We start from the raw sequence: 25,748 nt of genomic DNA on the forward strand, positions 1-25,748 counted from the left end.
CAACTTAAGAATTGCCCCAAAATGATACCATTTACTGCAATGTGACACAGGTAGGGTGACCCTCACTAACACTGGTATTACACCATTTGGATCTTTTATGTAGGTAAGCTACATAAACTCTTTTCTTTGTAGGTGACCCACCCTAAAATATTTTGTGATATGTCTCGACCCCTTGCCCGCAAGGAAGACGCAACTCGGGAATCTTCTCTCAGCAGTTTATTCAGGTCCTTGATACTTTTCTTCTTAACCCCTGGATGCCCCTCCCAGCCTTAATAAAGCACCTTAAGCCCCAATGCGAAGCTGCCACGTGGACTTTTCTCACAGGGTGCCAAGTCACAGCATGCCAACTCATTCTGATAAGGAGTTGCTTGTCACAGACTACAGGGGAAACCAGCGCCATCTTGTAATGGCGGCCACAGTTCACAGAAACGGCTCACCACAGTGATACTCATGTAAAACAGATATCCAGTCTCTGATTCTATTTTAGCAGCAGAAAATAAACTAAGAAAGGGAAGTATTAATATAAATTTTATTTTACAGGCAAGAGAACTGAGACACAGGAATATTAAGTAACTTGTCCAAGGTCACACAGAATAATAAAAAATCCAGGATTAGCTATGGAGTTTAGCATCTGCTCTCTCACTTCTATATGATAACACACTTGTTAATGATGCCAGATGCCTTTAGTGTCTGCTGAGTTCTTTTAAGTGTGTGTAGATTAGAACATTTAAGGTAATAGTGATGTTATCTGTAAATTTATAAAACTAAATTAACATAAAATTTACCTTATTTTACTTTTTAATAAAAAAGTCAGATGCTATGCAGTAAAATTAACTGGAAGCACCTGAAATGGCCAAGAGTCAACCATTTTGTACAGTTGCCATTTCGAGCTACAATTCATAAATTTTTAGGTCAAAAATGGATAAGCCTTGACAATTTTATTTGGCTCAACCAGATGCATAGTTTATATCTGGATGGTTCACAACATTGTAAGAGACTATTATTCTGTTTGCTCCCTACAGTCTTGGAGGTGTAGTAGGACTCTCTTTTCATCCCACTTCACAGAGTAAGAAGTTCAGGACATATGGAAGGGACCTCCCCATGGGTGAACAACTGGGAATTGATAACCTGGCCCCCATGTTCTGGAGTCCAAATAGAGTTCCCTTTTCCTTTTGACACTTGTTTATTTTGCCCAATGAAAACTCAGTCTGTGACAATAGCACTAATCCCAGGATAATGTTTTAATCTTTATGTTCTTCCCTGCAGCAAAGAGGAAAGGACGTTGATGTAGGGGCTGGGTCACAGTATGTGCTTCAAGACACGCCTCCAATGACCTCACTTCCTTCCACTAGGCCCCTTCTCCTAAAGATGACTCCACCCTCCAGTAGTACCAGCAGCTGAGGACCAAGACTTTAACACAAGAGCCATTGGGGGACACTGATGATTCAAACTACATCACTTGCAGAATACATGGAGAAATAAATGTGACTTTATACAAACCACTTCATCTTGAGAATCACCTTATTCTATACAGTAACAGATCTAGAAGATACGATTCTATGTGGACCTTCAGGTCTTATTTACACAATTATATAATTTTATTTTTCTGTCAAGGCCAGCTTCACTATATTATTATATTTCAATAAGGTTGGGCAATGTTACCCCAAGAGCTCTCTGGAAAAGCCTGTTGTTTTTCTGGCACATGGTACTTATTGAATAATTCCATTTTAATAGCTGAGCCAAGAATAATAATATTTTTTCATAGTTGAAACCTTTGCAAACCACACCATAAATGGCCATACTCTGTGGTCACCCTACATATAGGTCATTTTTAAATTGAAAGTCTTGACAATAATGATGGTCATACAAAGAATTCAACTTCCTTTGAAATACCTTGAATCACTCTCACAGAAATATTTTTTAGCTTCACTGTCCTTGCAAAGTATGAAAGGGATAAGTAATTGTTGTGTCTAATGGCCATTTCCTTAGTGAGTTGTGTTACCCTTCCTCATTCAAGTGGTACAATTTTACTTTCACAGTGGATGTTGTTATTGTGATAAGCTATGAGGATTCTTGGAGAGTACATTTTCCATTACCTCAAAAATGCATTTTTATTTGTTTTAACAGAGCCACTTGGAAATATCTCTCTATGAAGAATAATATTGATATGAAAATATAATTTTGTCATGAAACATTATTTGACTTTTATAAGAATTGGAATACTTTCTCTAAATTTATATTTTCTGCAAATATTAAAGTTTACAGGCTTATGGTATTATTATTATTATTATTATTATTATTATTATTATTTAACGAGGAAGTATCAGTTTATTATTGATTTTTAGGTTATGTGGTATTTGAATAGCTCCATGCAATGAGAAGGGGCCCTCTGGAAAGAGGAAAAACTTGAAGTAAGACTCCTAAATACTGTGGTGGACAGGTAATTTATACCCAATGATGAGAAAATGGCAGTTGTCTCTCCTTGCAGGATTATTTTGACACTCACATGCTAAGACCTGCTGGTATGCAGAGACCCAGGCCAGCTGGAGCCTTTCCAGCTCTGTGTCTCACCCCTCAGGGAAGACAAATAGAAAGGAAATGTATGAGAGAGTCTTGATTCATCCATTGGCAAGCATTTATTGAAGGCCAATTGTGTGCACAGCAAACTTCATAATTAGAAAACTTAGGTTTTCTATTAAATTCCTCGTACAAAGCCGGTTCTCAGGAGGAAGTTTTGTGGCCACATAGTGGCACAGCCTGAGGCTATCATGGTTATTATATCTATTTTATCCATGGAGAAGTTATGGATTAGGAAGAATTTGGGTTGGTTGATCCTAGCCGATCTGTCAGTATGGTAACCCACTCACTCTTCAAGCAAGCAACTGAGAACTTGAACACAGTTCTTGTTTTATTTGTTTTTATTGTGTACACACATACCCATACTCTGTCTGTCTCTCTCTCTTCTCTCTCTCTCTCTCTCTCTCTCTCTCTCTCCCTCTCTCTCTCTCTCTCTGTGTGTGTGTATCTTTTTTTTCTCCATGTCTCGGATCCCAGAGCAAGAACTTCTGATGAAACCAATTGGCTTTTCTTTACACTTTCTCCAAAAGATGTGAAGTCAGGTGTTTTTACTTCTGAAACAAACCAGAACTAAATTGCCAGATAAAAGTTCACTTCTCCATAAAATTTACTTGTGAGACAAAGCATGAGCTACATTCTTCAAGGAATTCCCAAAACTCTTTCTTTCAAGTTAAACATTGATTATTTATCTGCTGGGGCAGATTGTATTTTGCAGATGATTGGTCATACAAATTTGCATTTCATCCTACAAGCTCTTCCTACACTGCTGGGCTGACCTCCCAGATTAAGAAGAGAGGAAGTCCCACTCTCACATCATGGTGAACTGCCCTGACCCATGCAAGGAAAATTGTGCTGTGAGACTTTCAAGGGAGACCAAAAAGGGCAATATGGCTTCTGCCTGGCTTTCTGGGGTGCATGTTCTTAAAACCAAGCCACTTTGTTGTAAGGAAGCTCAGTTCAAAGGAGAATCCTAAAGCAGGAATTTTACCCCAAACAAAACAGCCAGCATGGACCCTAAGAGAATGGCCTCCATGTAGCCCCTGCCTCTGCTTTAAGTCCCTGGAAGGGGTTCCCAGCACCAAGGAGCAGATATGAGCTTCCTTCTGCTCCCTGACCCAATTCTTGGCCCATGGGGAATGTAAATGATGACAAGGGATGATTGTCCTAAGCTGCTAAGTGTGGGGATTTTGTAGGGAGCACTAAATACTAAAATAGGGGTGTCTTATATCCAGCCAAAGGTTTTGCTGCCCTGTGTGGTTGGCCTCAGTGTCACTGGATGTGGGTTTCTCATGCATGTTTCTGGTTTCCTCCTTTTAAAACACATCCTTTTATGCCCCCTTCACTATCCTGTGATGAAATTCATAGATGATAAATACATAGATCATCAATTATATAGATAGATATCCACACACACAAACACAAACACACACACACACACACACACATATACATTATTTATATACATGGCTGTAATATGGAGAAGTAGAAGAAAAATAATTCATAATAGAACAACAAAATAGAACACAGCACTATGTGATGGATTCTCTTGCAATGCAGAATATTATTCCTAAAAGTTACTATTGTGAGATTTTGCATAATAACAGGTCTTATGGGGAATGAGGTAAGAAGGAGGATGCTCAATACCTATATAATTTTAAGTAGTTTATTACATAATAAATGGCAAACTATTAAACTTCTGCTGTGGTTTAAAACATTTTAAATTCTTAGATGAGGAAATACACATACATATTGTATTTCCCTTGGAAAGTGCATGACTTTTGGGGGTGGAGTCATTCTGGAGAAGGGCTGGATGGAAGGGCTACTTCTCAGAGGATCCCCTGCCTCCATACCAGAATGGGTCCTGGCCTGTTTGTGTCTTCTCACTGCTTGAAGTGGAAATTCAACTGTACAGAGTGAGACTTGTCATCTTCAATCCATTTCAAGAGATTTTTGTTTGCAGATAATGGTAATTTTTATTTTATTGTTGTTTTCAAATTCATTCCTCCAATGTGCAATGTGGATTCCTGCTGTTGTCACCCTTTTGCAATAGCATGTGACCTACATTGAAGGTTTTCCTTTGACATTCAGAGTTGGATTCTTCTGCAGTGGATATATCTATCAAGAGCTTCCAACCTTCAAGAACCCAAACAGCACACTCATAAGGGTTCACACTTAAGTGAGCTGGGCAGGAGGTGTACACCTGATTATTTGTACCTTCTTTAGTTAAGTTTGGACTTGAATCAAGAGAAGAAAATAAGTGTTCAAATGAAAATTTTTGTTTCTATATTTGACATTTTGAAATAACACACACACACACACACACACACACACACACACACACACTCATTTTTAGTCCAGGCTGATGACATGGGTGTTAGTTTATGACTCAAGTATCACAATTAGTTTTGTCATCAGGAATGTGATTTTCTGAAATAATGGACCACTTTTGGTGAAGGTCTAAGCAAAACAGAAAACAAGTTCCCCCTCTTACACAACAGATGTATTCTGGGAAATGTTGATGCATTTTTAAACCCATGTAAAATATTTGTTGTATTTACTTGTGAAGAATTGGGTTATAAGCTCAGGTCACTAGAGGCAGTTTTCTCCATCTATGTGAAAATTCAAATGGATATTCAAAATTCTTGTGAGATGAGAGAACTTATTTTGAAGGTGTAACTATGGCAACTTTGTTTTCTTCTTTACAAATGCCAAAGTTGTTAGGAACAATTGTTACAACAGCCACCCAAAACCCATGTTTTATTCTTTGATGGCTGACTCACAATGCAAATTGAATTCCTAACCTCATAACCTGGCATTTTAATAGTGAGAATACTGAGAAGGGATGGGATTTGGAAGATTGAAATGAGGACATAGGAACAGATGAAAAAAAAGCTAGGGACCTCAAATTCTTAAATTTTACTGCCATTTTCATTGACAATTGTATAGGAAAGGTTAGCAAGGCCTGAAGACCATTCTCTTTAGAAAGGGATGCTGATGATGTTGGCCTTTGGTGGGCTTCTGGGAACTTGGATTTGAGGATGTTTCCCTTATTCTGTAAATAACAAAGTTGTCTCATGCCACTTCCTAGCCTGTTCATGTAAACAAGTTGGTTTCTGCTGAGATGGGTTTTCCTTCTGAGTTTTGGTGTGTGCTAGACAGAGTGCTTGACAGAGACACTGATAAAGACCCTGATAACAAGCCTCTGCTCCCCAGTGGATGATGTTTGGCATATGTTGTTAGAACTGTGTGCTGAAGGAGGTAGGTTCACCCTGTGTGACTCCATGGGGAAAGAATTCTTGGAAGCTTATATGTGGCTTCCTCTAGGCTCTGCCCCTATGACTTTTTCCTTTGTTGACTTTGCTTTATATCTGTTTGAAGCAAGCTGTCAGCAGTGAGTATAACTATATACAGAACCCTGTGAATTGTCCTGGGCCATCAGTAAGTGAAAGTCCCCAAAATAACAGTAGATATGTCTTATTCCCTTCATCTGAGTTTAACCCATTTGTCTGAAGACAATCCCTCCTGAGATTGTGGCCCTGTAGGAACTCTTGATTCTCCTCAGGACACATAGACCTATAACTGGGCTCAAGTCCCAGCAGGCCCTAAAGGATGGGGTCCAAGACATGGTATACAATGTGTGCAGCTTCTTGTTGACACTATCAGGAACCTGGGAATATACAAATGGATCTTAAGGGCAAAGCATTAATGTGAAAGCAACATAAAATTTGTTTAGTCTGAATTCATTTCTCTAGGCTCACTAATAGGGTGTAGACTAATTCTTTATTTGGGTTAAAGGACTTTAATATTTTGGATGGTTGATTGAAACATGGATGTTAAATAACATTCAATAAAGTTAGAGAAGAAAGAGGCTTCCTGAATCACCTTAGAGAAAGCTCAAACATTTTGGACTGATTGTTGGGATCCTGGACATTGAGGATACCCCTGGTGAGAGAAAAGAAGAAAGTATTGCAGAAAATTTAGTAAAATTGGGTTCCACAGTTATGTGTAAAGCAGAATTCATAAGCCACACACCTGGATATATATAGCTAAGGACATTTCCAAGAAAGTGTTAAAGGCACAGCTGGATTTCTTCTATTTGTGGTATAATGTTATAGAAGAAAGAAGAATTATTCAAGATCTCAGCCTTTCCAGATGATAAAAGAAAATGTGGCAATCAGAATTTGATGGTAGAAGTGTGGCATAGAGGATGTGGCTGTTTACCTCTTTGTTGAAACCCTGGAAAGCTTAAAAGTCTATGTAAACAACTCTCCAAGAGATTAAATTGTTACTCACAGATCAAGCAAGAGGACCTCTGGGAAGCTTGAGGACATTGTCTTTCAGCCCTTTTGCAGAAGCCAAAGATAGAAGGTATTATGAGTAAAAGATTGTTGTGTGCAAACTATTGTCTAATGGAGTGAAATCCAGTAAAAATGCACTTCAGACCCATAATGTGAATGTCTAGAGCATTCGGGTCCCTGGGTAAGGGTCGCGAAATAACCAGGACACAGGGGATGCAGAGCCAAGGCAGCAATTGCAACTGCATGCTGAGGTTTATTTGCAAGTTCCTTTTATATTCTTCTTCTAACAAAGCAAGCAATTCTTCAATAACACTTCACCCACATTGTCCAAATATCATGCCTCAGCGGATACACAGAGCTAAATTCAGATTGTTCCTGTTTATTTGATAAGTACCCTCTTAAAGTTCTTTGTAGACACTATCTAATCCTCTGAGGATGTATTTGTTTCTTTAGAATGTACTGTTCCCAGGAAAAGTATGCAGGAAGCTTCTTCCTCTTGGCGAAACCATGCAGAACTTGTGACTTGCGATAAGGGGAAGAGAACTTTTCCTCCTCCTAGCTGAGGTTTGCCTCAGATGACCTAAATCACAGCCACAGCTCTTGCAAAATGTCAGGCCTGAGGGAGCTAAACTCTGCATACTCAAACCCCAACACCATAAGCCTCTTAAATGAATTTATCAGCAGAAATACTGCCCCATCTTGTAATAAATGGAATATATACACTATTTCTTCCTTATCTGTGGTTTTGCTGTTTATGGTTTCAATTACTCAAAGTAAACTGCAATTCCAAAATAGTAAATGAAAGATTTCAAAAGAAGCAATTCATAAATTTTAAATCATGTACCATTCTCAATGGCATGATGAAATGTCTCACTCTGTCCTACAGGGTGATAATCATCACTTTGTTCAGAGGGTACATGCTGTATATGCTACCCATCCATTAGTCACTCGGTAACTATATCTATTATTAGGTAATATGACATGTGATCTAATCCTTATGTTCAAGTAAACCTTATTTTATTTTATAATGGCCCTGAATGCAAAGGTAGCAATGCTGACCCTTCAGATATGCTAAATAAGAGTGGTGAATTGCCTCTTTTAAGTGAAAAAGTAAGATGTTTTAGAGATAACAAGGCACTGAGAGAGGCAGAGAGGCCATATTCAAATAACTTTTAGTGTAGTATACAGTTACACTTGTTCTAGATTATTATTAACTGGTGGTATTCATCTTCTATTGTGCCTAATTTATAAATTAACCTTTATCATAGACATATGTTCCTAGGAGAAAACATAGTGTATATACAGGATTGTTTTCTATCTGGTTTCATTCTAATCAGAAAATTAAAAGATAAAATTGTTCATCATCAAACCCATTATTCTTTTGTGAAAACTGAAGTGTGACTCTAAGATCTGAATCAAGAAACCATAAATTGAAGATGAAAGCCTAGAGCTACCCATATAGAGATTCTTAGGCCCTGAAACTTTCTTGACTTTGCCCAACTGGTTTTTGAAACTGATTTGGACAGATGACTCCCTTATACCTTCCATCTCCCCCATATTTGGACTGGAATATCTGTAGCTTTTATAATCTTCACCACTGTGTTGAGAATATTGGAGGCATGCACTTCACCTCTAGTTTTGTAGGTTCACAGGTGGAGAGACACTGTGACCTAGGAGTTGTACTAATGGATTATACTCAGGAGCTTTAGCCACATTTGACTTTGATGATTAAGTAATGAGTTTTGGACTGTTGAGAGGATAAACTTCAATGAGATTTTTAACTTTAATTTATGTGGTTCTAGGAAGAGACCATTGGAAACCCAGGGAGAAGGTGGATATAATTGTAGGTTAAGGGGAACAAGTAGATATTAGTAACATTGAAGGCATGTAACCTGCATAAGCCTAATCTAATCGCACAGGCCTTTAAAGTAGACCTTTATTTGGTAATAGAAATATAGAAATATTTCAAATATGAGAATAAAATCAAGGTCATATTCCTGGCTTTGAAAATAGAGGAGATCAGAAGGCAAGGAATATCAATTGTCTTTCAGGGTCCTGAGTTTTCCCTGACTGATAACTGATAAGGAAAGGTTTAGGGACATCAGTTATGGAATAACAAGGAATAGAATTCTACTACTGAATTGCATAAGTTCAGAAGTATCCTCTTACTTAAAGCTTCCATATAGGAGGGTTATTCAGCCAAATTTGATTTTAACCTGTGAGACACCAAGTAGAGATCCCACCTGAATCTCCCTGAACTTCTGACTTACAGAACTGTGAGAGAGTAAATAGATGTTGTTTGAAGTCATTAAGTTGATGGCAGTATTTGTTATATGACAGTAGAAATGGAATATACCCTGAAAGCCCAATGAGTAATTCTATTTACCATAAAAATTATTTTGTTCAACACTTACTATATTGAAGACACCATGAAAGAAACATAAAGTATATAACAAATATAATAATGAGCAAATAGTTTTTTAGTACTTCTATAAAGTGAGCTTATAGTTTTGGAGTACTTCTAAGCACTTTGATGACTTTATGTGAATTATCCCATTTAACCTCCCCATTTATGAAAGAGATTAGAAAAATAAAGATTGAAGAGAATGCATAAATTGTCCAAGGTTTATTCATTTAAAAAGGCAGATATTAAGCATACCCTTATATTTCCATGTTCTTTGGAACAGTGCCAATGTTGAATATTTAGTTCGCTTGTTTACAAATTGCATTTACAACAAATACAAATGTCAAAGAATGTGCTTGTGTTTGGGTTCAGAAAGCGTAGTCCTCTTAACCTGCATTACCTCTGCTGCATTTATTGGACGAATCAGCCAGACTCTGGCCACCACATTGCAGGTGAACCCATGTATTGGATACATTCTTGGGGCCATATTTGGAAAATACAGTCTATTAAGCAGGCCAAGTGAGTTAAATTATTTTTTTAATAGCAACAATATTCTCGGGTTGTGAGAGTTAAACACTCTCTGAGATAGAATGCAGAGGGACAATTCATAGGAGGTCTGACTCTCAAGGCAGCCTCTGGGTCCAGTGCAATCAGTACATTGAGGGTTTCTTTAATAAATGCCACAGGCATTGTGTTTGCATGTGGCCCTTAGAAGACACAGAGCCCAAGAGATGACCAGACAGCATCTTTTATAGAAGGTTGCTGGGGTGCACATTCTAGCTTGTTTCTGTTATCTGCTGCTGAGTAATGAGCAAACTCAACACTTAATTGCTTAAAGCTCAAGCTTTGGTGGGTCTGGCCTTGGAAAGAATTAGGCTGGGAGGGTTTATCTCTGCTCCACCTGGTTGAGACTGGAAGATCCACTTTCAGGTTGGCTTCTCTTTCCCACATCTTGTGACTTGGCACTGCCCCTTGTGACTCAGTCTGTGTGTGGCACCCTCAATGGAGCCCAGACTCCTCACAGCACCATGATGTCTTACTTAATTCATAGTTCCAAGCTTCACAAAAACAGGGAGGAAGGTCTGCTATCTAGGTAAGAACTACACACAGAAGTGACATACCATCTTCTCTGCTGCATCCTGTTGGAGAAAGCAGCCAGAGAGTCTGCCCATAATATTGCAGGTGAGCCCGTGGAATGGGTATATCCTTGGGGCCATCTTTGGAGAATATACTCTATTACACAGGCCAATGGAGAAAAATTCTTTCTTCAGTAACAACAATATGTTTGGGTTCTGGGAGTTAGACATTCCCTGAAATAAGTTGCAGGGGGACAGTTCAGACATTGTGATCATGAGGACCAGGCATCCTCCCACAGGCTTTCCTATCTTGGGAGTCCACGGAGGGGCAGGCAGGTCATGATGAAGTGTGTGGTCCTGGCCCACCCTGGGACTTCACACGTCTATCAAGATGCCCAGCATATCCTGAGCTAATAATCCAACCTTTCTTGCACTGGCCATAGGCCTGTCCCTGCCAGTCACTGTGCCATATGTGTCATCAGGCAAGCAAGTGAAGAATTCTGCATACCTTTCAGCTGGGGACATTTCCAGTGGCTATTTTTTTGCAAAATCACAAAATAGTTAGTGGCTGTGGAGGTCTTTCAATGACTCAGTTTTCCACACTTGTCAACGAACTGCAGTACAATGAGTGAAAAATGTAGGTCGTTCATAAACAACTCTTCATGCATAAAAAAAATAAAGGGCCGATGTCTGGTGTTGTTTCTTCTGCACAACTCATATCAGATGACATAAATTTCCATAAACTACCCAGGTTGACGAGGCTGGTTGGAACACAGCATGACAAATATGCCATGGTCTTGAACAGCTGTTGAAATTCTTCTGCCCCTGACATAGGACACAGGAAAAGCCTCTGTCTCAGGAGGTGGGGGAGAGGTAAGGAAATGGCCAAACCATCACTTATCAAATCACTTTGCTAAATCAGAGTACTTATCAGGTTGGTTTTGCCAGAAAGAAAGTGAATTCCATGGAAGTCGGTGAGCCCATTGCATAGGGAACTAACTTTCAATTTCAGAATGAAGCCACAGGTTCTGGAAGGACATCTAAGAAGTGGGGGCTCCTCTGGCATCACAAACTGCTGGGTGTGCCCATGGGGATGTCAGGCAGCCCTCTGCACGGTGGCACACAGGTAGCCAACTCAAACCATTGTGCTGTCATTCAAGGTATTGGTCAGGATTTAGGGCCACAAGCTGCCCAATAAGATGCCCCTTCCAAAACTCTTCTTCTTTCCTTCCATATTCAGCTGTGGAGAAAAAAGAAGACAAGATGCGGAGGAAGCCAAGCCCAGATGCCTAGTGCCACAGTGTGCCTTGCAGGAGAATCCTACCAGCAAGAGGCGAGCCAAGATTCTCCATCCTATCCACAGACCAGGGATCAGGATGGATTCCCAAGATGGAGTATTTAGGCTGACGAGCTTCATTGAAAAGAAAAAATTGGGCCTGTTAAAAAATTTTGATTGACCTGTTTAAAAAAAAAATATTTGTAGGTGGGCATAATGCCTTTTATTTGTTTTGTTTATTTTTAGTGGTGCTGAGGATTGAACCCAGTGTCTCACACATGCTAGGCTCTTCTACTGAGCCACAACCCCAGTGCCTTCATTGGCCTTCCCCCCCCCGTAATTCAACACATTTATGTTTAGATGTGTTCATTCTAGAAACACTTTCCTTAAAATTAATAACGTGCCTACTTAATGTTTTTTTCCTACGAATTTTTCCTCCAGGTCATCCCAGTGCTAAATTGTTGTGCACAAATAGTAGCCTCTGAAAGGACACCTGTGGTTTGGGCTGGACCTGCCCAACCATGCCATGGTTCTTCATTCAGAACTTAGGACCCTGTCTATCAGGCTTTGGGAGCACCTGGTCTCTCCTTGGCCAAAGAGACCTGTATTTGTTGCCACTAGTGTCACATCCTCCCAGGATTCTGTGTGCATGTGTGTTTGTGTATGGTGTATGTGGTATCTGTGTGTATATGAGTGTTTATTTATCTAAACATAAATATGTATATATCTGTGTGTGGTGTGTGTCAGTGTGGTATGAGTGGTTTATGTGGCTGAGTTGTTTTTGTGTGCATGGTGTTTGTGTGTGTCTCTGTGTATGTCTCTGTGTTGTATTTTTATGTATATGCGTTTGTGTGTCTATATGTGTGTGGTATGTGTCTCTGTATATGTGCAGTGTGTGTGTATCATATGGAGGTCTTTGTATGTATCTGTGTGGGGCAGTATCTCTGTTAAACAGGTGTCTCTACTTGGGAGGCTGGGGAAGGAGGATATTGAGTTCAAGGTCTTCCTATACACTTTTTGAGAGCCTGTCTCAAAACAACAACTATAAAAAAATACAAAGGAATGGGGCGATAGCTCAATGGGAGAATGTCCCAGGTTACATCCCTGATATTGGGGATGGGGAAAACACACAAGTGTCTTCCATTACTCTGATCTTATATTAATAACATTTCTCTTGATATGGAGAAAAAAATTTATCATTAATCACCTTGATCATTACCTTCACCTATCCATCCCTGACCACAGGACTGGATTCCTGGCTGATGCACCAGCAGTAGCTCACCCTTATGCAGTGGATCCAGGAGGTAATACCCCCACCTCTGATTTAGAGCAGCCACCCCTGCTCTGCTCTAGACATCACCATTATCACAGACACCAGAAAGCTGTGAATGCCATTCCTCCCACCCTTGAAGCCCACACAGGCAAATTTTTGCAAATGCCAGTCCCCCCCTTTATATTGAAACATCTGTGTTTCTTGCACTGGTCAGACAGACCCCTGACTCTCTCAGCAGCAAGACTTTGCATGGGAAAGATTCTAGGAGATTCCAGCTCAGACTATGTGCTGGAAGTGGCAGTCACTTCAGCCCTGTAGGTGCTTGTTCAATGGAACCTGGACCCATGCTGAGACTACAGCTCCTCTTTTAGGCAGGGCCTGCCCCTGCCCTCCAGGAGAGCCAGTTCACAACAGCCAGTTCATAGACTCTCCAAGTCTCCCAAGTGAGCCACAGCAGCCCTGCAATTTCATATACCAAGGAAAGTTTCACATGTCAGTAGATACAACTGCAAAGGGCCCAGTGTGGCTTAAATCCCTGCCATGCCAGGTTCCTTCCATGGTTGACAGGAAGGGAATTCTTCCCAGGTCTTGGTCACTACTTCAGGACACTGAAGATTCTTGAAGAGGCTTTCTTGAAGCCAGAGTAGGCTTCAATAGGAAAGAAAATATTGTTTGGGTTCTGGGAATTAGACACCCTCTGAAATAAATAAACAATATTGGACTATTCTTCTTCCTGACATTAGAATCTGGGTGTCACTTCCTCTTTCCCTATTCTCAGCTCTTGGAAAGCACCCAACTAAGTCCTCAAAGGTCACAAGATACTCAAGAGATGCCCTCAGCAACCCCATGGCAGCTCCTCCAACCACTGAGCAGACCAGCATGCAGAAGACATTCCAGTAAGGTTTATGGGTTCCTGTGAATGGACAGAGCATGGCTAAGCTGCCTTGGACAGCTATAGCATTCCATGATGTTTTTTTAAGCATGCTACAATAGCATTTGCATTTGCACAACATTTTACAGCTTATAAAGCCTATTCAGGTGTATTTTATATTTTAAATCTAGAAACAACCATCTTTCTGTGATAGCTGTTATTATGAAATCCTTGTTTTACAAAAGAAAAGTCATAGCTTAGGAAATGATAGCAAGTAGAGGAAAAAGAGGCCAACCCAGATTTTTTTTTTTTTTTTTTTTTTGTAGAATACCACTGGTCCTCGGGCCTAGTGAGCCATTAGAATAAGTCAGAGCCTTGAATGCTGGTGCTTAGGCCTTGTTCCTGAGAGGCCAGCATAATTTTTTTTTAGGTCAGGGTCCAGGAAGTGAGGCTTGGCAGCCCTCCAGGCTCATATAGCCATCATTTGTCAGGGCCCAAACTTTAGGGGCCTGGAGCCACATGGGGCTCTGTTTCATGCAATTGAGTGTCAGAGGCAAATCTGAGTTCTGATAGGATGGTTTCTGCCTTAGATTTTGGCCAAGTGCTGTTAAACTGGTGTTTCAAGTGCTAGGTTATTGAATGCTTGCCAGAGTAGCCTTTGAAGGTGAGCCAGAATTTTAAGCTGACTAAGTGATGAGTATCTTTTATTTGTCTCTACTGATAGAAAAAACAGCACTGTTGATTTTGCCATTAAATATGATCATCTTTCTGTAGGTTCCAATATTCCATGTGTGAACAGGCAGTTAGTAGTAGGGAAGTTCAGGGCCATTACCCACCATATTAGCTCAGCACATTGGGGAACAGAGCTGGGACCTTGTCCTTGTTCTTATCCCTCACTCCCATGTTGGCAGAGTTGAGCACACAGGGGTCTAAGGTGTCAGGTTAGACCTAAGCAGGGCATCAGGAGGCCATGATCAGCGTGAGATGATGCTCCAAAGAATCTCAGTGGACAGAGGAGTTCAGATTTTGCATGGGAAAGACTCTAGGAGATTCCAGCTCAGATGCCATAACAGCAGAATTTCCATCCTTGGACAGCTTCCTGAATGTTCAACAAAGAGCAACACTAAAGGTAGTTTTAACCTGAAGCAACTTACTCACAAAAAATGGGCCTGGAGATATGCTCATGTGTTTACAGGGCTGGGCACAACATGTCATGTGCCCATCACATGTGACCTTCATGTCTCAAATCCAAGTGGTCAATATAGTGGGTGGTGGCCTTTGCTGACCTGAGTGGTTGGCAGTGACTTAGCTCCACATTAACGCAATTTTTTCTACAAATATACATGCCACAAGTCTGTATGTTCTCAAACTTACCTTTCACTATCTCTTAAAAGTCCCTATGCCTGAGCTTGAGATGTAGCTCAGTGGTAAAACACTGCCTAGCATGCATTAGGACCTGAGTTCCAGCCCCAGCACTGACAATTAAAACTAAAAAGTGCCTGTGGATAATTTCAATACTAGACATAGGGAAGTTGAAGAGAAGAAATATGGCAGACAGAATTTATTACTTTTGGACACTTTATTCAAAAAAATGTAACTGTCTTGGGGCTGGAGTTGTGATTCAGTGGTTGAACACTTGCCTTGCACACAGGAGGCACTGGTTCAATCCTCAGAACCAAATAAATATAAATAATTAATTTATTATTTATTTATATTTATTTAATAAATAAATAAATATAAATATATTGTGTCCATCTACAACCCAACTGAGTTTTACATTTTTTAAAATGTAACTGTCTTATTAGGTCCTCTTCATGCTGGGAGCTTAGGCAAGCACCAGGCCCTGAGGATTATATTGTAGTAGCTCCCTGGGAAATCCATTATGCCAATGAACAGTATGATGGAGAAAAACTGGGTGTTAGAAAGAGTGGGTTTTACATGAGAAGTGTATAGAAGGAGAAGGAGAAGAAAAAAGAGAATGAGAGGAATGGAGAGATGATGAAATGATAGAGAAAAGGAAGAAGGGGAGGGAGCTGTAATTGGACATAGGTGGTGGTATAGAGATGGAAGTGCCAAAAATGAAAGGAATCACCTCCTGGGGACATGCTCCATAGGCTGCAGCAGAGACACTGTTGTATCTGCAGACTGTGGTTGAAATACCTCACTTCTACTCAACTATGTGGTCATGTGAATATGTGACCCAGAAAGAGACAGCTGAGAGCCCCTCATCTGAACATCTGTAGCCATACTATAACCCACCCACAGCTGGAGTCTGTCATGGCATGACAGAGCTCCTGGGGATGAGCCTAAGTTGTCCCTGAGGTTCTACCCCGTTAGATGCATTCGGATTCCCAGGATCCCCAGTTCAGCCAGCAAGGAGTTCAACCACTTTGCAGCATCACATCATAGGTCAGGCTTCCTGAGGGAGGCTGGGAGTCCAGACAGAGTTGGGGTTGTCCAGATGTGTCCATGTGGGTACATATCACTCACCCAGGACAGTCCTTCTGGACCGTGTTGATTCCAGACCCCTTATAAGGTTATCTGAGGCTTCCATTCAACTTTTTCAATCTGGTCCTGACAGAGTGGACCCAAGGGCCCTCCCTAATAAATCCCTGCCAGATCCTTTCTCCCACAGTCTGATTCCCAGAGGACCAGCCTGCCACAATGGTCTCCCCTCCACGCTGTGGGAGGTAGCTGGCAGTGTTTGCTCCAACTTGAAAGCCCCTGGGTGACCTTGGCTGCTTCTATCCTGAAGAGGTCAGGGCTCCTCTGCTTGCCCCAGGGAGTCTGGTCTGAGTGGGCGGTGCTCTGGGGACAGGTGCAGGGATTTACCCTGAGCTGACTTTCTCTCCACAGGTGGATGAAGACAGAGGGAGGTGCTCCTGCTAAGTAAGTGTGGCTTCCTAGTCCACCAGCAGGTGGGGGGGTGGCAGGTTTAGAATCCGAGCCTGGGGTAGGGAAAGGCCAGCAAGGATCTTTGTGCCAATGTCACCGAAGTCTGGAGAAACAGTACAGCCCACGTGTGTGGCCTTAGCAAAGGAGAGTGTGTCCTTTCAGGGACAGAGTTGGAAAGGCTTTGGAAAAGAACGAATATTTTAAAATGGATCTTAAAAGACAGGTAGAGTTTGCTTAGGCTGAAAGGTAGGAGAGAGATGGGTTTAATGGGAGGAGGTAGCTTGACCAGCAATCTGGGTAGGGCTGAGTGTCCCACAGAGAGGCTGCTGAATGGTTGTTGGCTGAAGAAAGGAGACCAGAGGCAGCCAGGCCACCTCCAGTGACCAGGAATCTGGGTGTGATCAACGCTGGGGACTTGGCCTTGTTCAGTCCTCATAATCATGGAGGACTCTGAGTCCCCATGGTTTTTTTTTTTTGTGTGTGTGTGTCCCTGCCAGCCGGCCAGGAAGGCCAGAGCTTGCAGCAGGGTCAGGTGGCAGTGTCAGGGCAGGCATGGGTTGGCCAGGTCTCCATCATGGCAGAAGCAGGCAGACAAGGCTGGCATGCCTGTGTGATGGGAGCTCAGAGATGACCCCCCACCCTGCTCAGGTCACCCCCACTGCACTACAGCCCTAGCCAGCCCAGACAGGGAGGAGCTGGGGGCTGCCCTGTGGACCCCAGTGACTCCAACACCTGAGCACTACTCCAGCTCCTGAAACCAAGCTGGAAGAGTCAAGTTGTGGGAAGTACAGGGCTGTGTGTGAGTGTGTGTGTGTGTGTGTGTGAGTGTGTGAGAGTGTGTTTGTGACTTGGCTAATTTTAGCCGGGCAGTGCCGTCTGAGGCAGAGGGGTGTCCATGGGCATCTCCCGCTGTCCCGATTTCCCCATCTCGCTCTAATTAGCAACACCCTGGCTGGGAGGGGCCCCGAGCTCACATTCTGTTCTCTGCCCTCGTATTTTTAACTCTGTTTTGCAAAGAGAGAATTTTAGGTCACTCCCGTCTTGGTGCTGGAGGGGGGACAGGTGTGGGGTGCCCTCCCCCTTGGGTTCTCTGGACTTCCCAGCCTCTGGACGGGGCAGCTGTGTGTGTGGGGGGGTGGAGGACCTGCTCCTTCTTGGACTCCCTGACTTCCTGGGGTGCATGGCGGGTGCATGGCGGGTGTGTGGTGGGTGCGTAGTGGGTGCGGAGGCCCCATCCTGGCTGGGCCCTGGCCTCCTGGTTTGCTTCTGTGCTGTTTATGGGAACGGTCAGTTGGGTGGGGCTGGGAGAGGCTGCTTGACGAATGCTCCCACTTTATTTCTGGTCTCATCCCCACCCTGAACTATCCAGTCTTGTCCTTCACCCCAGTCCCGCTCCACCCCTCCAAGGGGAACTGTTCACCTGCCCTGAAACAAAGCGAGACACTGTCCCCAGCCTTGGCCTTGCTGCGGGGGAACCAAGAGGGCTCTGTCTCAGGCGCCCCCGTCCCTGAGGCCCTGGGAGGCTGGGGACGCCGCGTGGCAGGCTGGGTGTGACCTGGCCAGGGTCCTCCTGTCTTCCCCTCTTGCCCACCACCCTCTCCTGCCCCTGCAGGCTCTTTGGCTTCGTGGCCCGGAAGCAGGGCAGCACCACAGACAACGCCTACCACCTCTTTGCTGAGCTCGACCCCAAGCAGCCTGCCTCGGCCATTGTCAACTTTGTCTCCAAGGTCATGCAGAGCACCGGCCAGAAGAGATGAGCCCACACCCCTTTCCCAGGGCCAGGGCAGCGGGGACGGGGCACCTGGGGAGGGGACCTCTGAATCCTGACCACCTCAAATCCACAAGGAGGACTTTGGGCTAATTTTGGAGAAGGAGAGAAGAAAGTGTAGCGTTGGGCGAGGGAAGTGAAATACAGAGGGGAGGGGAGAGGGAGAAAAAGCAAAAAAAAAATGATGGAGGAGAAGACGCAGGTTTTCCTGGGCAGATGGAAATGGCAGCCTCCCAGAGCCTCCTAAGCCAGCAAGGTCCCCTTACTCCCGCCCCCTCTGAGAGGACGGAGCTCCTCCACGGGCCTCCTTGGGATCCACATTTTGGGGGGAAAATGAAAAAGCTCTGTGTCCCTCGCCACCTGCTTTGCAAGGACAGTTCAAGTCAAGAGAGTCTTTTTCTGGCCACCTGAGGGCGGGTCGCTGAGCCTGAAGGCTGGCGGGAGAAAGCGCGTGGAGTAGCTTTTCCTTCTGACACTATGCCAGACCCGAGGCCCCTCCATCCTGTGCTGGGCCATCGATGCATTGTGACGTGGGTGTTTGTATGTCCCCACCCACACCCTCACACACTGATTTCTATCGCCTCTGTCTGCTAGAGTTGTAAACAGCTCTGCTCGTCTCTGTCCCCGGGTTAGCACACAGGTGCATGCTGTCGAAAGAAGGTTAGGGTTGGGGGTGACACGGCAGCAAGAGGAGACAGAGCCCTCTCCTGCAGGAGTACCTAGTATTTCCCCTCCCCATCCCTGTACTTATACTCTAGTGGCCCCTGGTGCCACCAGCCTGATCTGTACAGAGGCCCTGGCCAGAGGGGAAGTGCACCCCTGCTCCATTGCTGGTTGACCAGGAGCCCCAGGCTTTGGTGTGAGGAAGCAGAGATATGTGTGTCCGTAGGGAGGAGGACTGTCAGGAAAGGTGGCTGCTGAGCCCTGACAACTTCCCACCACGGGTGGCTCACGGCTGGCTGGGCAGGCTGCTCTGGCCAGTGCTGGGGCTCTGCCTTACTCCTGCTGCTCGACCCCATTCCTGGGCTCAGGGCCTCAGCACCAGCCTTAGCTCAGCCTTGCTTATCTGCATGCTGCCTTTTGGGGCGCTGGGGATGGTGACTTCCTGCCCTGCCCTGTCTTTCCTGCAAGATCCTCATGTTGGGGCTCATCCTGGGGAATCTGCTTCTCAGATCTCTTCTCAGCAAGGCCCCAGGAGAAACCTGTGGTCCTGATGTCCCCTCTGTAAGAGCCTTAAGGTCTGACTGGTTGCAGGCGCCTTTCAGCTGGGCTGCTCAGGGTGACATCAGCAAAGCTCCTAGGGCCGCTTCCGGAGCATCACAGGGCCTCCCCATCACGCCAGAGCAGGGGACAAAGAGCATGCATTTAAGTCAAAAGACCAAGGGTCCATTTGGGCAGTGGGGAAGACCCTTGGCCACCACCCAGGAACTCTAAGCCAGAATGGAAACTTCAACAGGACTCCATTCTTCAGCCCACAGGGGCCCTCTGAAGAGTGGCATTGTACTGATATATAAATATATATAATATATACCTGAGACATACTGACAGAATATGTAAGCTAATAAAATATAAGAAAAGGTTAAAAAATAGGTAAATTGACAAAAAGTATTTATTGTTTCCCAGATTGCTCTGTTGCCTCCCTGAGCAGAAACCAGTCCCCGTCCCTTTCTTTACATATAAGTAGAGCCTGAGTGGAGGGGCCTTTGTCCGTGGCGTGGCTGGGCATCTCCTTGCCCTGGGCCGTGCTGAGGCTCGGTGGGGTGGGGTGCGAATGCTGCATTGTGTTGGCCCCCTGATTCTCTGTCAATTAGGGCCCAGTGGTCAGCTCCCTGCACATCTGGGGAGCTGTCTTCATTCCTACAGGTCTGAGTGCTTGTGCTGGGGACCAGGTGTGCACGTGTGCGTCTCTGGGAGCTGGAAAGGAGAGTGTCTAGATTAGACGGGGGCAGAGCCTGAGCCCCCACTGCGCTCCCCAAAGGGGAAATCCCAGGCTTGGTGACCTAGGTCCTTCCAAAGTGCCCTTCCTTCTGAGATGTTGAAGCCAAATATCTGAAGCCACCTCTCCTTATTTCCTAATGCACTCAAGGTCTCCTCTAAGATAGAAGGAGACATTTCCCCACCTGGTTTCTTTGTAAATACCTCCCTCTCCCACTGCCTAGGCTGGCAGCCTCCTCCTGGTCGGTTGCCTCCTCTTGGCTGGAGGCTGGAGGACCCTCCGGAAGCCCACCCTGCACAGGGACTGAGTCTGGGGTCAGCCTTCACACTTGCCTAGCCACTGCCCACCCTCAGCCCCTTCAGGCCTGGCCAGCCCCTGCACTCCAGGCCAGCCCTGTGTGAGCCAGGGGGGCATCAGAGAGTGCTGGCGAGCTGGCCACTCGCGCTCAGCACACCTGTGGAGGGATCAGCACTTTGGGGGCCACGTGGTGGTCTGCCACCCCGTTCTGCTCAGTGTCTCACAGGTGGACCTGGCACACACACATGCACATGCACACACACACACACACACACGCATACACACACATCACTCTGCGCTGTAGTCTATGCTTGCCAAAGATTTCCTTTAAGAGAGAGCACTTTGACTCATTGTTATCATTTTATACGTGTTTCTCTCCCCCTCCCTGGCCCTTTGCCCGTTGTGTGTTGTTGAATCTGGAGTCAGCAGGAGAGTGCTGTCTGGTCTTGATGGGGGCTGAGGCAGGGAAGGGTCTGCAGAAAAGGCAAGAAAGAGCGGGAGATGCCTGGTCAGCACGAGGTGCTGCCTCTGCCTGTCCAGCAGGTCTCTGGGGCAGGCCTGGGCCTCGCCCTTGCTGGTCGCCACAGGCATGGTGGGGACATCTCCGATTCTGCAAGGATTGGGGCCCAGGGAGAATAAGAGGGAAGGGCTGGGCCTGAGAGCCATGGTGAGGTGACCCCAGAGGGGAGCTGGGGAAATGAGCAGTGTTTGTGGCTTCCAGAGGTGACGGAGGTGCCCCCCCGCCATCGTGATGTCTTGGCTCCTTGATCTAGCCAGGCATCTGAGGACAGAAACATTGCCTCCTGGGTTGGGGACAGGCATTTTGAGCCATCTCACTGACCCTCTCCCCCAGGAGTTCTGAAAGCTGAGGACACTGACTGCCGAGGATTCTTCTCCCTGACTTCTCAGGAACCCCCAGATGTGGTAGGGACCGGGCAGGATGGGTGGTGGAACCCTGGGGCTGTGTGGCATCCTGCTATGAGGGGGCTCTCAGGAGGGAGAGGAGGGGGACTCTCCCACCTCATACCCCCATCTAAGAAGCCCACCCCTGCCCACCCCTGGGGTCTTCTATGAGCTGGGGGACAGAGTTTCAGGGCCACCTCTTCACCCAGGGCCAGGCCCTGGAATGCTGAGACTCGTGTTCCCGTGTCCAGAGGTAACATAGGATGTGTGTGTGCGCGCGTGCAAGTGTGGACGTCTGTGTGTGTGTTTGGCTCATCTATTTAGGGCACTTAGGGGTAGGGGTAGGGAAATTTAGCTTTTTTCAGTTTGGGGTAATTTTTTTCCTTCCCATCCTTTAATTCCTACTTGCCCCCTCCATCCACCCCAGCACCAAATTAGCAATTTGGATGCCATAGATGCAGTTTAGATGTGGGTACCAGCCAAGGTCACGAGACTTGGTGCATCAGTGAATGCCAGCTGTATTCCACACTTGATTTCCAAGGCCAGAAAGGCAGAGGGAGGAGGAATCTCGATTTCCTGATCCTGGTTTTTCTTCTTTTCTACACACACACACACACACACACACACACACTTTTCTACTTTTAATTTCCTGCTTCTATAAAGAATGATGTGACAATTTTCTGGCTCTTTCTTATTGGGATTCAGGCTTCTTCTCTCGGTCCCCTTCCTTATGAATGCATAAACCCTGGAAAGGTAAAAATAAAAATAAGAACATACAGGATGCAGTATGGAGTCCAATAAGAATAATAACTAGGGCAGAGCCAGCTCCAAAAATTGAAAGATCTTTTGAAACTTAAATTCAGACTCTGCAGGGGGTGGCAGATATTGGTAATTGTAATACACTGTGAGAACTCAATATGAATAGCCATGTGATAATTATACTTATCAGAAATTACATAAACTTGACTCTGATTCATGAGCTTGCTAATTATTGTCCTTGTTTTAAATGTTTACATTCAAGATCTCCTGAATTATTATGTGTAGCAAGAAACCATCTCTATTTTTATCTAGCTAGCTTCCCACTTAACTACATCTAGATGTAGATATATGTGGTCGATTTCTGTAATGACTCAGTGTTTGCGCTGATAAATATCTGGGCATCCAACAGAGTCAGCACAGTCCACACTCACGCACCTTGGTGTGGTCCACAGTCAGTCCCAATTTCTGCCTTATAAACACTTAAAATCAATTCTGCTTTTTATGGTACCTACCATTGTGCCACATTACTCTAAAACATCATCCCATAAAAATCTGTCTAACCTGAAAAACTAAGGAGATCAGTGGAACCAAAGCAGGAGATGGAGGGGAAGGCAGGAGGGATGGGAAAAGGGAGGAATGATGGAATGAAATTGACCAAATTATGCTGTGAACATACAAGAATATTCTACAGCAAATTCCACCCTTATGTATATCTGTAAGAAACAATTTTAAAACAATAAATGAAAAGAAGGAAAGCCAGTAGAGGAAGAAAGGAAACAGGGAGAGATGAGAAGGGAAAAGTTATGTACTGGGAACTGAAGTGGGACAAATTCTGTTCCGTGCGTACATGATTATATCAAAATGAGCCCCAATATTATGATGACCCTAATGCAATAATAAAAAACATAAAAGAGCAAAGAACAGTTTTTAACTCCACATTCTAATTAGTTTACTGGATCATCTCCTTGTGTATCATTGTGGCAATTGTATTGGCCTAGGGTGCTTTGCACAGGGAGTCTGTGTACCTTGGCCCCTTTAAAGCCCTAAAATAATATCTATTAAATCAGTAGATTTATAGACATAAATCCTCCTCTCACCAAGCAGTGTTTAGAATCTTCTGTGTGCCAGGAATGGAATCCAACTCTGTCAGGAACTAACTTGGATCCTGTGAAAACTACACCAGTTTCTCCTCAGAGTGGGACCCCAACTGCCTAATTGCCTTGAACTCTGTCACACTTCTCAAGGTTCCACCATCTCCCAACATCACCACCCTGACGGCCAAACTTCCTACAAATAAACCTTTGGGAGACACACATAAACTGTATCCAAAACATCACACTCACGGAGGCATGTTCTCCTTGAGATGAAATGTAGCAACAAGGAAATACACTCCAGGAAGGAAGGCAGTAGATATTTGCTAAACCATAACATAATCTGCCCAATTGCTAAAGAACTTGTGGCTGCGGGTGAATCAGTGGGAAGGCACACATACCCTGTGGCCATGTGGCTAGGTGTTAGCTGTGGACCAGTGCTTAGTAGATTCTGACCTTGGGCAAGCCACAGTTTCCTCTAAATACCAGTTTCCCAATTGGAAAAACAGTGAAAAACTTTCAGTATTTTTGCAAGGAATGAAATTTTAGCTAACCCAAATAAAAGTAGTGATTGGGTGATGGTGTAGGTATAATTCAGGGAATAGAACTCCTGCTGGAGTCCAAGGTAAACTCAGCAAGGAGGTGCCCTCAGGACAGAGGACTAGGCAGCCCAGGGGGACTTGGTCTATTGTTCTGCCGTTAGTCTGCCTCAGCTGAACCCGGGGATGTTTCTCTTCTGTGCAATTCATTTGTAGGTGTGTTTGTGTTACCACGATGTGTATTGCAGTCATATAGGTATAGAGCTGAGGAGAACATTTTTCTCAACAGAATCACTCTTAGGCTTTGATAAATTATCTTGTTTGGACAGTGGAATCCCAAGAGAAATTTCAGGTCTCCAAATTTTTTTTTCTGTGATAATAATACGATTTGTTTCACTCCTCAGATGGAGGAGGAAGCAGAGATTTAAAAAAATAAAGCTGTTTAGCACCCTTCAGTGTGGAGTAAAGTAAAAAGAAAATGCCAGGGTGAGAATATTTTTTCCCTAAAAATTTATGAAGCGTTAGCATTTCAAGTTTGGGTCAGCATGGAGTGGGGTTGAAACTGTACCCAGTTGAGAGTGAGACAGAGGAAAGAACTGTGAATACCCAGTACCTGAGAAAATGACAGATATATAAAGAGTTGCATAACAAGCATTGGGCTTTGGGGAGGTTTGAATCAAATTTTACCTAAATGCGATTAGCGCTACACCAGATCTGGGCCAGCAGGACCCCTCCCCAGGGTCTAGCTCCTCAGAGAGTCCCTTTCAGGATTTGTCCAGTAGAATCCATCCCCATTAGATAAGGAGTTTATGGAGTCAGGGATACCCTGACTGTGTCCATGGGATCCAGAAACCCTGTTTGAATGGTTCCAAGCTGGCATGGTGGCCTGCATAGACATCTTGCCCACTGTCCCTTCTCAGCAAGGTATTTCACTCCACCAGTGCATACTTTGGAGCCAAAGGAGTGGCTTAAAGTCTTTATTTGCAAATGTGTCAATAGAAGTTGGGTGTCTGGATCCAAGGATGTCCAAACATTCATACAAGTGAGCCAGAGGAGAGAAGAGAAAGATGTGGCCAGGAACCTTCAAGGGCTAGTGCCTACCCCAGCCCCTGACATCTTAGAGGAAGGTCACCTCTGAAAGGCAGCAGGGTCCCAGCTCGCATCCATGCAGCATTATCTGAGGGGGGTCCACGAAGTCCTGCCTGTGATACTGGGTATGCTTGGAGCCATCCTGCCCTGAGAAATAACCGTAGACCTCCTCCTAACTGGTAATGAGGCAGAAGAAAATCCAGATGTTCAAAAGCTCACCATCTCCATTTGTCCCTGTAAGAAAAACATGTCATGCACTGCCACCTGTAACGTGAACCAGGCAAGACTGGGTTTCCACACAAGGCCATCACTTCTCCATTCCAAATGCCAGAATGTTCTCTTTGGAAAGTTTATGGACAGCTCATATCCTGCCTGTTTGCCTTTAATAAAGAAATGTTAAATATTTTTTCTTTAATGGGCCAGGAATATGTATCCTCAGGACTTTTGCTTCTTTAAACATCCTGAGGGATATAAAATCCCTGGGACTGGATGGGCTGCCATTGCAGGGGTGTGCCCGACTCGCTTGGTTTGTGGGGTTCTCCCTGGTTTATGGGGCTACAGCTGGACGGGGAGAAGAGTCTAGCCTTCCATCATTGCTCATTTAATTGTGCCTGTCCTTTATCTGCATTCTTCCTGCTGCTTGACTGAGCAAACTCAAAGCTTTCTTTCTCCCAGGGCCACTTTTCTTTGCCTGAA

Source organism: Urocitellus parryii, unplaced genomic scaffold (assembly GCF_045843805.1).
Source record: "Urocitellus parryii isolate mUroPar1 unplaced genomic scaffold, mUroPar1.hap1 Scaffold_40, whole genome shotgun sequence".
Taxonomy (NCBI): domain Eukaryota; kingdom Metazoa; phylum Chordata; class Mammalia; order Rodentia; family Sciuridae; genus Urocitellus; species Urocitellus parryii.